General features: G+C 41.4%; 1 non-coding gene across 1 annotated transcript; it reads left to right on the forward strand.

The window, feature by feature from the left end:
• The first annotated feature begins 7,310 nt into the window (after positions 1–7,310).
• On the forward strand, positions 7,311–7,417 carry LOC135148164 (small nucleolar RNA R71). Its single transcript, XR_010286056.1, has one exon. It is a non-coding gene; the product is annotated as a small nucleolar RNA R71 (small nucleolar RNA).
• The last annotated feature ends 7,260 nt before the right edge of the window (positions 7,418–14,677 follow it).

Genomic DNA, 14,677 nt, shown 5'->3' on the forward strand with positions numbered 1-14,677 from the left:
ATTGCATTCTACCTATTGATCTCAAAGGAGTACCTGATATATTTTTTTTTTCTTTTTTTTCTTTTTTTTTTTTTTTTTAGAAAGGCATATTCATTCCTTAACTCCCCCAAACTTAAGATTTACAAACTCTAAGTTCAAAAAGGGAATACTCCAAACTCTACGCCCGACTCAACGCAAGGACTCAAGAAATAAGTTAGTCTAAGTCTTATCTCTAGAGCATTAGTGTAATTACAATTTCCACACAAGTAGTTTTCAAGTAACTTGGCATCACATGCAATCAAGACTACTAGCCAAGAAATTATGCACATAAACTCATCATAGGAAATTAACTTGGAAGACAACTTTCATGATTCATGCAACGCAACTATATGAAACTACTAACACATACTAAACACTAGCATATACAAAAAAAAACGAAAACGCACTAATATGCAAACTAAAATAAACTAATATGCAAACAATATGAGATAATATGCTAAACTATATGCAACATGCAACCTATATGAACACACACTACTACTAGTCCTTAGATTACCACCCCCAAACTTAAAATATTCAATGTCCTCATTGAAGGTGATAAAAAGGATCGAATGTACCTACAAGGAGTCAGAACGATCACTCTCCTCACCCTCATCGGGTGACGAGTCAGCTGGAGGATAAATCATATCTGCACCGAACACAGGCCACTCCACGTCTACGCCCGTAGCACGAAAAGCGGTCCCCAATGCCTGTGTCAAATCCCTCGCAAAACGGCTATGCATATCATGCATAGTATCCATGCGCCTCGCGAGCCGCCTAAACTGTGAATCACTGAACCCACGGCGCCCCGTACCAGAACTCTCCACGGGCTCAGAAGGCCCCGCGATCTCTCGAGCTGGTGAAACTGGAGGTGGTGCTCTCATCCGTCTACCATCGGCATCTCTATAACCCAATCCTCGAAGACTGGCATAACCACCCTGCCACTCAGGTAACCGCTCTATAAGAGCATGATCGATAGCGGCACCCGGCATCTGTAACTGCTCATCTGCTGACCACCGAACACCCACTGCAGTACATAACTTGGTCACTATCGTCGCGTGAGGAATAGCCACTCCAGTGCGACTCCTCAAAAATCTCATAATGTTCTGGTGGATGACGTATGCAATATCGACATACTTCCCACTCAGAATCCCAAACAACAATATAGCCCGATCGACAGTGACATCGTGGTGGTGTCCCGATGGCATAATACTATGGCAAATAAACAGGTTCCAAGCTCGAGCATACCTGTTCATAGTAGAGGCAGGGAAAGTGGCTCTCACATTAGTAGACGGATTACGCTTCCACGTAGTACCCGGAATGCATAGCTCATAGACAATTTGATCTAAATCAATGTTCCGTTTGTCCTTTCTCACCCAATCATCCTGAGTGGACTCCATCTCAGTGCCCCCAATAAGCGCTTGGATTGTCTCCAAGGTATAATCCACAGTCAACCCCCTAACAACCGAATACCCGTTTTGATCCGCTCGGGCATTAGCATAAAACTCCCGCACAATACTCATCGGCACCGGTGCCGGTGCCTCACAAAAAGACTCCCACCCCCTATTCCGAATCATCTGCACCAACTCACCATCCGCCGGTGACGGTAAAAACCCCCTCTCCTTAGCAATAGGCTTACCCAAAAGCCGAGTAAACTCCTCTCTAGCCTCCGGAGTCGTAAACTTAGCCGCCTCAACCCCCAAACTCGATGAATCCGTAGATGTAGCTCGAACACTACTACTTTCGGCTCTCCTCGCTCTTTTCGGTGCCATGGGTTTGAATGGGTGTAGAGATTTTAAGAATTAGTGGAAGGAGAAGAAGTGGTGTAGGAGTAATAGGTGAATGTATATGGATGTGGTGTTTGAATTGGGTTAGGAACAAGTATATGTGAATAAAGAGATGAGATTGTGCTTGTGGGTGTGTATAGAATTGTATGTATATATGTATGTATAGCTTGGAAGTGTAGGAGATGAAGTGGGTTTTGTAATTGGGTGAAGTTGGGGGTTTAATCTAGGGTTTAATAAGGGAGTATAAGGCTGGGATGAATTTAAACAAGGCTGGGTTTAACAAAAACGAGCTGAGAAGAGAACAAAAACGGAGCAGAAAAAATTTTTTTTTTTTTTTTTTTATAAAAACCCAGGCTGCCCACTGCCGTTCCGGCGCAGGCGCCCCGGCCACGGCGCAGGCGCGCCGCTCGCGCGGGTGCGCTGCGCGTGGCGCGGGTGCGCGAAACCGGCAGTGTACACTCGGCTGGGCGCTTTTCCGCTGGCCGTTTGGCGCGGGTGCCCCAGTTTTGGCGCACCTGCCCCATTCGGTCAGTGGAGTTTTACCCAAAAAAAAAATTTTCTAACTCCAAAAAAAATATTTTTTTTTTTTTTTTTTCTAAAATTTAAAACATTAAAACGCGTAGGTTGCCTCCCACGAAGCGCTTATTTAACGTCATTAGCTTGACGTGAAGTCCCAAGAATTAAATAATAGTGAGGATGGTGCTTACCGACTCGCGATTCACCGGTCCTCCGAAATATGGCTTCAATCTTTGTCCATTCACTTTAAATGATTCCTCCGGTGTTGTTTCATATATTTCAATTGCTCCATGTGGAAACACCGTCTTTATTGTGAAAGGACCCGACCATCTAGATTTCAATTTTCCCGGGAATAGCCTTAGACGAGAATTAAAAAGTAACACTTGTTGGCCAATAAAGAAGTCCTTTTGCACCAACTTCCTATCATGCCATCTCTTCACTTTTTCCTTGTAGAGTTTATTGTTTTCGTACGCCTGAAGCCTAAACTCGTCGAGTTCATTAATTTGAAGCATTCTTTTCTCACCAGCAGCTGTCATATCCAAGTTCAATTTCTTCAAGGCCCAATATGCTTTGTGCTCTAACTCCGCTGGCAAATGACATGCTTTTCCATAGACCAACTGAAAAGGTGACATCCCCAATGGAGTCTTAAAAGCCGTTCTATAAGCCCAAACGGCCTCATCAAGCTTCAACGCCCAATCTTTCCTCGAAGGACTCACAACTTTCTCTAAGATTCGCTTAATTTCCCGATTAGATACCTCAGCTTGCCCATTTGTTTGAGGATGATAAGCAGTGGCAACTCTATGATTGATACCAAACCGTTCCATCAGTGTTGTGAACTTTCGATTGCAAAAGTGTGAGCCTTCATCACTGATTATAACTCGAGGTGTACCAAAGCGAGTGAATATGTTCTTTTGAAGAAAACTGATGACTACCGCAGCGGTGTTGGTTGGTAAAGCTTTGACTTCAACCCATTTAGACACGTAATCCACAGCGAGAAGAATGTAGAGATTATTGCAAGACGAGATAAAAGGTCCCATGAAGTCTATACCCCACACATCGAAGATTTCAACCTCAAGAAGTACATTGAGGGGCATTTCATCCCTTCGAGAAATATTACCAACCCTTTGACAACGATCGCACTTCAACACAAACTGATGAGCATCCTTAAAGAGAGTAGGCCAAAAGAAACCCGCCTGCAGAATACGAGCAGCTGTCTTCTGTCCTCCATAGTGTCCTCCATAAGTAGAGTCGTGGTAAGCTTGCAAAATTCCTTCAACCTCACTGTACGGAATGCACCTTCTGATAATTTGATCGGAACCTTGGCGAAACAAGAAAGGCTCATCCCAACGATACCACTTCGCCTCATGAAGAAACTTTTTCTTTTGAGCATAAGACAAATCAGGAGGAATGACCTTACTCACCAGATAATTCACTATATCCGCAAACCATGGCTCGTCTTCTTGGACCCCAAATAATTGTTCATCGGGAAAAGACTCATTGATTAAAGAGGTGTCCTTGGATGCTCGCGCTTCATCTTCCAACCGAGAGAGATGATCAGCCACCTGATTTTCAGTGCCCTTTCTATCCTTGATCTCCAACTCGAATTCCTGAAGTAAAAGAACCCAACGAATCAAACGAGGCTTCGAATCTTTCTTCGACACTAAATACCGAATGGCAGCATGATCAGTGTAAACCAACACCTTCGTCCCAAGCAAATAAGACCTGAATTTCTCGAATCCATAAACAATAGCCAGCAGCTCCTTCTCGGTGGTAGTGTAATTTAGCTGAGCCCCATTGAGAGTCTTACTAGCATAGTAAATCACATGAAAGATGTTATTCTTTCTCTGACCAAGCACAGCTCCCACCGCATAGTCACTAGCATCACACATCATCTCGAAAGGCTCATTCCAATCAGGTGCAGTAATAACAGGTGCTGTGGTCAATTTCTTCTTGAGAGTTTCGAACGCAGCCAAGCACTCTCCATCAAATTTGAAAGGCACATCCTTCTCTAACAAGTTGCACAAGGGTTTGGTGATTTTAGAGAAATCCTTGATAAACCGTCGATAGAAGCCCGCGTGACCAAGAAAACTCCGAATCCCCTTTACTGAGATTGGTGGAGGAAGATTTTCAATTGTCTCCACCTTAGCTTTATCCACCTCAAGACCCTTGTTCGAAACTTTATGCCCAAGGATTATGCCTTCTTGAACCATGAAGTGGCATTTTTCCCAATTAAGAACGAGATTAGTTTCCACACATCTTTTTAGCACCATCGTCAAGTTGCTCAAGCATTCATCATAAGAAGTACCGAACACAGAAAAGTCATCCATGAACACCTCAACATTAGTACCAATCATCTCGGAGAAAATAGCCATCATGCATCTCTGAAAAGTTGCTGGTGCACCACAAAGTCCAAAAGAAAGACGACGGAAAGCAAATGTGCCGAAAGGGCAAGTGAAAGTGGTCTTCTCCTGATCCTCTGGTGCGATACAAATCTGATTATACCCTGAATACCCATCAAGAAGACAATAGTACTCGTGACCGGCCAACCTATCAAGCATCTGATCAATGAAAGGTAATGGAAAGTGATCTTTTCTGGTGGCTTTATTGAGTTTTCGATAATCCATGCATATTCTCCATCCTGTGACTGTTCGAGTTGGAATGAGCTCATTCTTCTCATTAGCTACCACGGTCATGCCTCCTTTCTTAGGCACACATTGAACAGGGTTCACCCAAGAACTATCCGATATTGGATAAATAATGCCGGCATCAAGCCACTTAAGAATCTCCTTCTTCACCACTTCTTTCATAATTGGATTGAGTCTTCTCTGATGCTCAACAGTGGGTTTACTACCCTCCTCGATCAGAATTTTATGTTGACAATAAGAAGGGCTGATTCCCTTGATATCTGCAATAGTCCATCCAATGGCTGATTTGAACTCCCTAAGAATTCTCAAAAGCTTTTCTTCCTCGATACCTGAAAGGTTAGATGCAATAATTACAGGTAATGTAGAAGCTTCGCCAAGAAACGCATACCTTAGGTGTTCGGGAAGTTGCTTAAGCTCGAGTTTAGGAGCTTCGACAATAGATGGTTTCAGCTTTTCATGAGAGTCCTTCAGCTCCGATAACCCAAGAGATTCAATTGGAGGATCCAACCGTCTTCTCCACGGAGACGCATTCAAGTATTGAAGGTGTTCTTCCTCCTCCTCATCTCCGAATTCTGAGTCACCCGATAGAACCCTTTCTAAGATGTCAGTTTTCAGCCTGTTCTCGATTTCTGAATGAGTTGCAGCTTCGAGCATATCCACTTTAAAGCAATCCTCCTCATCCGATGGAAGTTTTATGGCATTGAACACGTTAAAAGTGACCATCTGATCTTGAACTCTCATTGTGAGTTCACCCTTTTGAACATCAATCAAAGTCCGCCCTGTCGCAAGGAATGGTCTCCCCAAGATGATGGGGATCTTCTTATCTTCCTCAAAATCTAGAATGACAAAATCAGCTGGGAAGATTAATTTATCTACCTTTACCAACACATCTTCAACTATCCCCCTTGGGTATGTAATCGAACGATCAGCCAGTTGCAAAGACATATTAGTAGGTTTCAGCTCCGGAAGACCAAGTTGCAAGAAAATAGACAAGGGCATCAGATTTATGCTAGCTCCCAAATCACACAAGCATTTGTCGAATGACAGTTGCCCAATAGTACACGGGATTGTGAAGCTTCCCGGATCTTTCAATTTCGGGGGCAATTTCTGTTGCAACACAGCACTACACTCCTCGGTCAAAGCCATAGTCTCCAATTCCTCAAGTTTAAGTTTTCGAGATAGAATACCTTTCATGAATTTAGCATAACTCGGCATTTGTTCTAGAGCTTCCGCAAAAGGTATGTTGATTTGTAATTTCTTGAAGACCTCTAGAAATTTGGCGAATTGTTTGTCGAGCTTATGCTTTTGCAGTCTCTTCGGAAAAGGTGGAGGTGGATATACTTGCTTGACCCCAGTATCAGTTTTCGGGCTAGACTTTTCGGTTGATTCCTTGCTTGCTTCCTCGTTGACCTTATTCTTGTCAGCCTCAACAACAGTTTTTCCACTATCAGACTCAGATGAGAGCACGGGTGTTTCAACCTGTTGATCACTCTCTTCCTTGTTTCGCTCTGTTGCTGATTCTTTATCCTTCGTAACCTTTCCAGATCTCAAGGTGACAGCCTGTACCTGTTCCTTCACTTCCTTCTTGCCCGGATTGGCCTCAGTATCACTAGGAAGAGTTCCTTGTGGTCTATTAATCAACGCATTAGCAATTTGCCCAATCTGATTCTCCAAAGTCTTGATTGACACCGATTGGCTTTTCACCATTAATCTTAATTCTTCCAACTCTGATCTTTCATTGGAAGACTGTCCAGCCACCCCATGATTTCGTTGTTGGAATCCAGGTGGATGGAATTGCTGTCTCGGTGCAAACTGTTGTTGAAAACCAGAAGGGTTAAAAGGTCTAGATCCTTGCTGCTGAAACTGTTGCTGTTGCTGTGGCATGTAATTCTGATTATTGCTCCAGCTGAAATTCGGATGATTCCGATTATTGGGATGATAAGTGGCCGGAGCTGGCTGTTGTGACCTCTGAAAGTTGCTCACAAACTGAGCGGATTCGCTCGAAATAGCACACTGATCCGAAGAATGTGCTCCAGCACAGAGCTCGCAGACTGAAGGTGGCTGCTGATTTCCTAGATTTGCCAAAGAATCCACCTTCATAGTAAGAGCCTTAAGCTGAGCAGCTATGGCTGAAGTAGCATCAACATCCAGAATACCAGCTACCTTGCCCTGATGAAGACGCTGAGTAGGATTCTGATATTCATTCGCGGCCATCATCTCGATCAACTCATAAGCCTCATCATAGCTCTTAGCCCATAGAGCTCCACCTGATGCAGCATCGAGCATTGGCCTCGATTGAGGACCCAACCCATTATAAAAGCAATTAATAACCATCCAATCAGGCATCCCATGATGTGGGCACTTCCGAAGCATCTCCTTGTAGCGTTCCCAAGCTTCACATAAAGTTTCACCAGACAACTGAGAGAATTGAGTGATAGCATTCCTGATTGCAGCGGTTTTAGCCATAGGGAAGAACTTAGTAAGAAATTTCTGAGCCAGATCCTCCCATGTCGTAATAGATCCTGCAGGAAGAGAATGCAACCATCCTTTCGCTTTATCCCTCAGAGAAAATGGGAACAACCTCAATCTGATGGCATCGTCCGTAACACCATTGAACTTGAAAGTGTCGCAGATCTCAATGAAGTCCCGAATATGAGTATTAGGATCCTCAGTCGGAGAACCCCCAAACTGCACTGAGTTCTGTACCATCTGAATAGTGCTCGGTTTGATCTCGAAAGTGTTGGCCTGAATTGCTGGCCTGACAATGCTCGATTGAATGTCATTGATTTTAGGCTCAGAGAAAGCCTTCAGAGCCTTAGGAATATTCACAGCTGGTGGTTGATCACCCATCGTATCAATCTCTTCCAATTCTTCCTTAATTAATGCTTCCTTACGAGCCTGAGAACGTGTTCGCATACACGTCCCTTAAGTACCTGAAACACACACAACGAACTAAAGTGAGAAAAGAATCCAAGTCACTGAACTTTAACGACCACTAATGACAAGCACATAAACTAAAATAAACACCGAGTCCCCGGCAGCGGCGCCAAAAACTTGTTCGCACAAAATCACGCAAGCGTACGCGGTCACAAGTAATATAGAATAAAATTCAAGTTCGTTCCCACAGAGACTGGTGTATTCAGAATTATGCACTCATGCACCAATGTATGATTATTATTCAATGCTTAGACAAATAACAAATTGGGTTTTGGTTTTCTACTTAACTAATCCTATTTGAATTATGAAACTAAGAATTATCAACTAAGAGAATAACGATTTACTAATGAGAATAAAACATGGGATTCTAGCTTCATTAACAACTTCATTCAGAGTTCTACCTTTATTCGATTGTAATGGTTGATAACTAATCAGATAACACGAGACTGATACACGCTAACTGTCGTTATACGTGCACCATACTGCTACACATCCACAATTAAGATAGAAGGTAAACAGACACCAATTATGCTTAGACCCTATATGTCTATAGAATTTGAAAACATAATGGTTGAAGAGCAAGTTATCTATCAAGATTACATAGGGCGATGCAAGATGGGTAAAATCACATCACAAGTCATGTTATCGAACACGAAACCTATGCTCGCATGGCAAGTTCTAAATCAATATATTCACTGTCGCTTCAATAAAGATTAACAAGCAATCTTAGATGTTAGCTACGCATCCAAGACGAATAAGCACAACCAATACGAGGAAATCAAACCATCACATATGAACAAGGCAAATTAACTACTGAATTTCATTGATAAATCCGCTAAAATCCCATGATAATGATTAGTTCATGATCGAACTTCTCATCATCATGGGTTCGAATGTAAACATGGTACTGAATAGGAAAAACAAAATCAAAGTATGAGAATAAGAGTTAAGAAACAAATCCGAAACGAGCATCCAAAGTTACGCCTACTTCGAAGAATTACAAAAGTAAAAGCTATGAAATTTGATCTTGATCTTCTCCGTAGCCGTCACGTGCTCCTTGGAATGATTCTAGGTTGTGTTTTTAGTCCCCCAAAGCCTTTCTTAAACTTCCCCAGTGATCGGGCCTTGAAACGGATCAGAACGGTCCAATGGGCTTAAATTTCGCTGCCAGTTTGGGGCGGGTGCCCCAGATTTGGGGCGGGTGCCCCAATTCAGCAGTACACTTCTTTGTCCATAACTTTTGACTCGCGCATCCGATTGCTTCGCCGTTTTTTTTCACTGAAAGCTATGAATCTCCTCCTCGTTCTCCTCCAAAGAAACCTGCACAACATCACACTAAAACATATCAAAAATATCAAAAGCTTGAGACCAAATCATCCATTTAAGTCAAAACGAAGGCTTCCAAGTGGATATAAAATCCACTTATCATCTAGCAGAAGGGAAAAGCTGGGATGATACAGATAGTGATGAAGAGGAGCATCTTGGAAATGTTGCTTTCATGGCTAGATCTGGATCATCTTCACCTCCTCATGCTGGAAGCTCTCTGGTAGATCCTACATGCCCTAAACTTTTTATGCAATTGGGATTAGATAGAGATGATGCTATTAAAAAGTTGAAAGCTGCCATTCTTAAGAATAATGCTTTAGTCTTAGAAATTCATGATTATAAAATGGGGTTAAATGGCTTAAACATAATTGAACTCGTAGGTAACTTGCAAGTGGGTTACTGAACTGAAAAAGCTTGGAGTCAACTAACAATTCTATTTAAATCTTGCAATCGAGTGATCGCCGTTAACTTTTTTAACGGGACTGACGGAATGCTTAGTTGGCACACAATGACTTGTTTAAAATCAGACACGCTTGCTGCTGACCTGGCCAATCGAGTGAACCCACCGCAATCAAATCTAACCCACCTCGACGTGAGTCCACCAAAGCATTGCATCTGAGAGTGAAGATGAACAAGGGAGGATTTTAATAATTCCCCATCTCCGTCTGGGAAACAACAAGAAGAGCAGTAGCACGCTGGGCAATAGTAGGACGAAGCATCACAATAATTCTGAGAAAACAAACCAACCATATCTCACCAATTGCCAATACATCTCTTTTGCTCCATCTCTCTCCCTCCACCATCTCGCATATCAATATCATTCCCAGTATTAGTACTACCATATTCAACATTCCTAATATCACTGCTGCCCATCGCCCCTTCGTCAACATATATACCCATTTTCCAATCATCGAATGGATACTCTTTCATCAATCACACTTACATTTGCAATTTAAACCCCCATCCCCAAGGATTTTCCAATCAGATTACTAACTATATTATTACCATATCATTTTCACGACGTCGCCGGCGAGATGAGGACGATGGTGTTTGGTGTTATATGATTCAGCTAAAATGATTTGACCCGATTATGGTTGGTTATGGTTAGATTGATTCGGGTTGGGTTATATTGGTGGGTTGGATTTTTAATAAATGGGTTATATCAGTGGATCGGGTTATTAGTAATTTGGGTTGTATTTAACACGTGGCAGTCCTGGTGGCACAAACTAACGGGGCTCCGTTAAAAGTCAACCCTACTTAACAGACATGCAAATAAAGTTTAGTGTAGTCACCAGAAATCAAGTTCTAATGACTTGTCTTAGTCGAATGCAAGCTTTTTCAGTTCAGTGACCCACTTGCAAGTTAGCTACAAGTTCAATTATGTTTAAGCCATTTAACCCTTATAAAATGAATGAGATGAAAGTATTAAAGCCTAAAATTGAAAAACTGACTATGGATATAGAATATCAATTTGCTAAAGTCAGAGTTTTAGAAAAGAGTGAAACTGCTTTAAAACTTCAGGTAGAAGAAGAAAGAATTTGGTGTAAAGCCTTTAAGGATGCCTCCACTTTAGTCAAAGAGATAAATGATCAACAAGAGATTAACAGAACTGTTGGAATAGGTTATGACTATAAAAAATCTGTAGGCAAGGCTAGTAACATTACTCCTTTTAAGAAGAGTGCTGAGGAAAGAGGGATACCTTTTGTTTTGAAAGATTCTCCTCAACCATTGTTTAAATCCTCAGAAGCTGAACCCCTGTTAGAAACACCTATTGTCATTAACTATGAACTCAAACAGGAAGACCTTAAACTGAAAGAGAGTAATGAGAAGAGAGATGAGATCCCGACATCATTGAAACCAATAAAAGTGAAAGGCAATGTTAGGTTGCCTGATGCTGGTTTAGGTGTCAACTCAGAAAGAACAAAATTCAACAAGCCTAATAATTTTGTGAATAATAATAAGAACATAGACAATAGACGTCATTCTACTGAGAACTTTAAATCTGTCAACAAAGTTAGAGTACAATCTATTGATGCTCCTACTGTTGTGAATGATATTCCTATTGCCCATGTTTTTTATGCATGTCATAAATATTGTGGTGTTGATAACTGTATGCTTTGTGCTTTCAATACTATGTCTGCTTATTTTAGAAATTTGCATGCTAAAAATGAAAACACATCCCCAAGACAACACACAAACTGTAAGCATGCTAGGGCAAAGACTGCTAGTCCTCCTCGTGTTAGGAAGGAGACTTATGTTCCAAAGCCTAAAACGAAAGTTTACAAGGCTGTTGTTAAGGAAGTAAGTTCAGTCAAGTCAGAATTGAATGTCAGTCCAAAAGGCTCTGTTGTCTTACCAGATAGAAATCAATTCTTTAAGTATGCTGGACCCAATCAAGTGTGGGTCCCAAAGGTTGTTTAATCAGTTGTCTTGTGCAGGGTGCCAGAGGAATTGTACGAGTTGTTTGGGTGCTTGACAGTGGAGCGTCAAGGCACATGACTGGCATGAATTCCCTGCTGACAGACGTAAGAGAGGCAACTGGCCCTTCAGTTACTTTTGCTGACAATAGCAAAGGTCGAACTGTAGGATATGGCAAGTACAAAGTTAGAAAGATCATCATAGAAGAGATTGCTATAGTTGAAGGACTTGAACATAATCTCCTCAGTATCAGTCAGTTCTGTGACAAGGGATACTCTGTTCATTTTGAAAAGGAGACATGTACAATCAAACATATCAAGAATGAACGTCCACTTTTTGGCATAAGGAAAGGTGATATCTATGTAGCTGACTTATCTTCTGGACCAGGAAATGCAATACAGTGTTTTTATGCAAAGGCATCTACTGAAGATAGTTGGTTATGGCATAAGAAGCTCTCACATCTCAACTTTAAAACTATGAACTCTCTGGTCAAGAGAGATCTAGTGAGAGGCTTACCTTCCCTAGAATTTACAACTGATGATCTCTGTGAAGCTTGTCAGAAAGAAAAAACAAAGAGAGCATCTCACAAAAGCAAGACCATCAATAGCATCACTGATCCATTGCAGCTATTGCATATGGATTTGTTTGGCCCAGTGAATGTTATGTCAATTGATGGAGGAAGATATGCTTTGGTTATTGTGGATGACTTCTCAAAATTTACTTGGGTTTATTTCCTATCTTCTAAGGATGAAACTCCCCTGACAGTAATTGATCATATCAAGAAAGTTGAATTAAAAAAGGGTGTTCCTGTAAAAGCTATAAGGTCAGATAATGGTACGGAGTTCAAGAATCAAACTTTAGTCAACTATTACTCTGAGAAAGGAATTAACAGACAGTACTCAGCACCAAGGACTCCTCAACAGAATGGAGTCGTCGAAAGAAAGAATCGTACATTGATTGAAGCTGCAAGGACAATGATTGCTAAAGCAAAGCTTCCTTTGTACTTTTGGGCTGAAGCTGTGAGCACTGCCTGTTACACCCAGAATCGAACTTTGATCAATATGGATCACACGAAAACTCCATTTCAGCTGTTCAACAACAAGAAACCACATGTCAAACATCTTCATGTCTTTGGAGCTAAATGCTATGTTCTCAAGGATTGAGAAGACCATTTGAACAAGTTTGAGCCAAAGGCATATGAAGCCATCTTTGTTGGTCACACCAATACAGCTTATAAAGTTTTTGTGATTGACACTCTGTCAGTGAAAGTTAGTGTCAATGTAACATTTGATGACACTAAACTCCCAAGTCTACAATCTGCTGATCCATTTGAGTCTCTGAAGTTTGACAACTATCCAGATCTGATTCAGATGATGATATGCCACCTGAGGTTGCAACAGGAGATGACAACAATGATGGTAATGATCCAGGCAATGGTGGAGGAAATGGTGGAAACACTGGAGATTTCACTAATGCTAGTGGTGGATCATCAAGTCATCCTGGCAGCAACTCAGGGGGAGCTGATGGATCAACTAGTCACACATTTCATCATAATGACAATACTGCTGAATCATCAAGATCACATCTTCCAAGGGAAAGGATTTGGAGCAAAGATCATCCTTTTGAATTAATCATTGGTAATCCTGATGTTGGTGTAAAGACTAGAAGTGCTACGTCTAATGAATATTTATTTTCTGGTTTTCTATCTCAACAAGAACCAAAGAAAATAGATGAAAGACTTGCTGATCCTGATTGGGTTCTTGCCATGCAAGAAGAACTCAATCAATTTGAGAGACAAGAAGTCTGGGCCCTGGTTCCAAGGCCTAAGGGTAAGTCTATAATTGGAACTAGATGGGTCTACCGGAACAAGTTAGATGGTGATGGCATTGTTGTGAGAAACAAAGCCAGACTGGTTGCAAAAGGTTATTCCCAAGAGGAAGGAATTGATTACGATGAAACCTATGCTCCAGTTGCTCGCCTTGAAGCCATCAGAATATTTCTTGCATTTGCTGCACACTCCAACTTCAAGGTTATCAAATGGATGTGAAAAGTGCATTTCTGAATGGAAAGCTTGAAGAAGAAGTATATCTTGAACAGCCTCCTCGCTTTGAAAATCCAGAATTTGCTGACTTTGTTTACTTCTTATTCAAAGCTGTCTATGGCCTCAAGCAGTCACCAAGGACCTGGTATAACACCCTCTCTGAGTTTTTAATTGAAAATAATTTCACTATAGGTGTCATAGACAAAACTCTCTTTTACAAATTGCATGATAATAATATGATATTTGTTCAAATATATGTTGATGATATTATATTTGGTTCTACTAACGATGACTTGTGCAAGAGATTTGCTAAGTTAATGCAGAGTAATTATGAGATGAGTATGATGGGTGAACTATCCTACTTCCTTGGTCTTCAAGTAAGCCAAAAGGAAGATGGTATTTTTATTTGTCAATCAAAGTATGTCAGGGATCTTCTACGAAAGTACAATCTAGAAGACTCTTCACCGGCAAAGACACCCATGGCCACTGCCACAAAGCTTGACCAGGATAAATCTGGTAAGAAAGTTGATATCTCAAGCTATCGAGGTATGATTGGCTCATTACTCTATCTTACTGCAAGTAGACCAGATATTATGTTTGCAACATGTTTGTGTGCTAGGTTCCAAGCTGATCCTAAGGAATCACATCTTATAGCCGTCAAAAGAATCTTTAGATATCTTAAGGGTACACCTGGCTTAGGTATTTGGTACCCTAAGAATACCGGTTTTGACTTAACCGGCTATACAGATTCTGATTATGCAGGATGCAGGATTGATAGGAAGAGTACGTCTTGAAGCTGTCAGTTTCTAGGAAGACGGTTGGTTTCCTGGTACAGCAAGAAGCAGCACTCTGTGTCTACTTCTACTGCTGAAGCTAAGTATATAGCTGCTGGTAGCTGCTGTGCTCAGATCCTCTGGATCAGGAATCAATTAAATGATTATGGTATTGTAGTAAACAAAATTCCTATATTTTGTGATAATACAAATGCC

The sequence above is a fragment of the Daucus carota genome, chromosome 7, assembly GCF_001625215.2.
Source record: "Daucus carota subsp. sativus chromosome 7, DH1 v3.0, whole genome shotgun sequence".
Lineage (NCBI taxonomy): Eukaryota > Viridiplantae > Streptophyta > Magnoliopsida > Apiales > Apiaceae > Daucus > Daucus carota.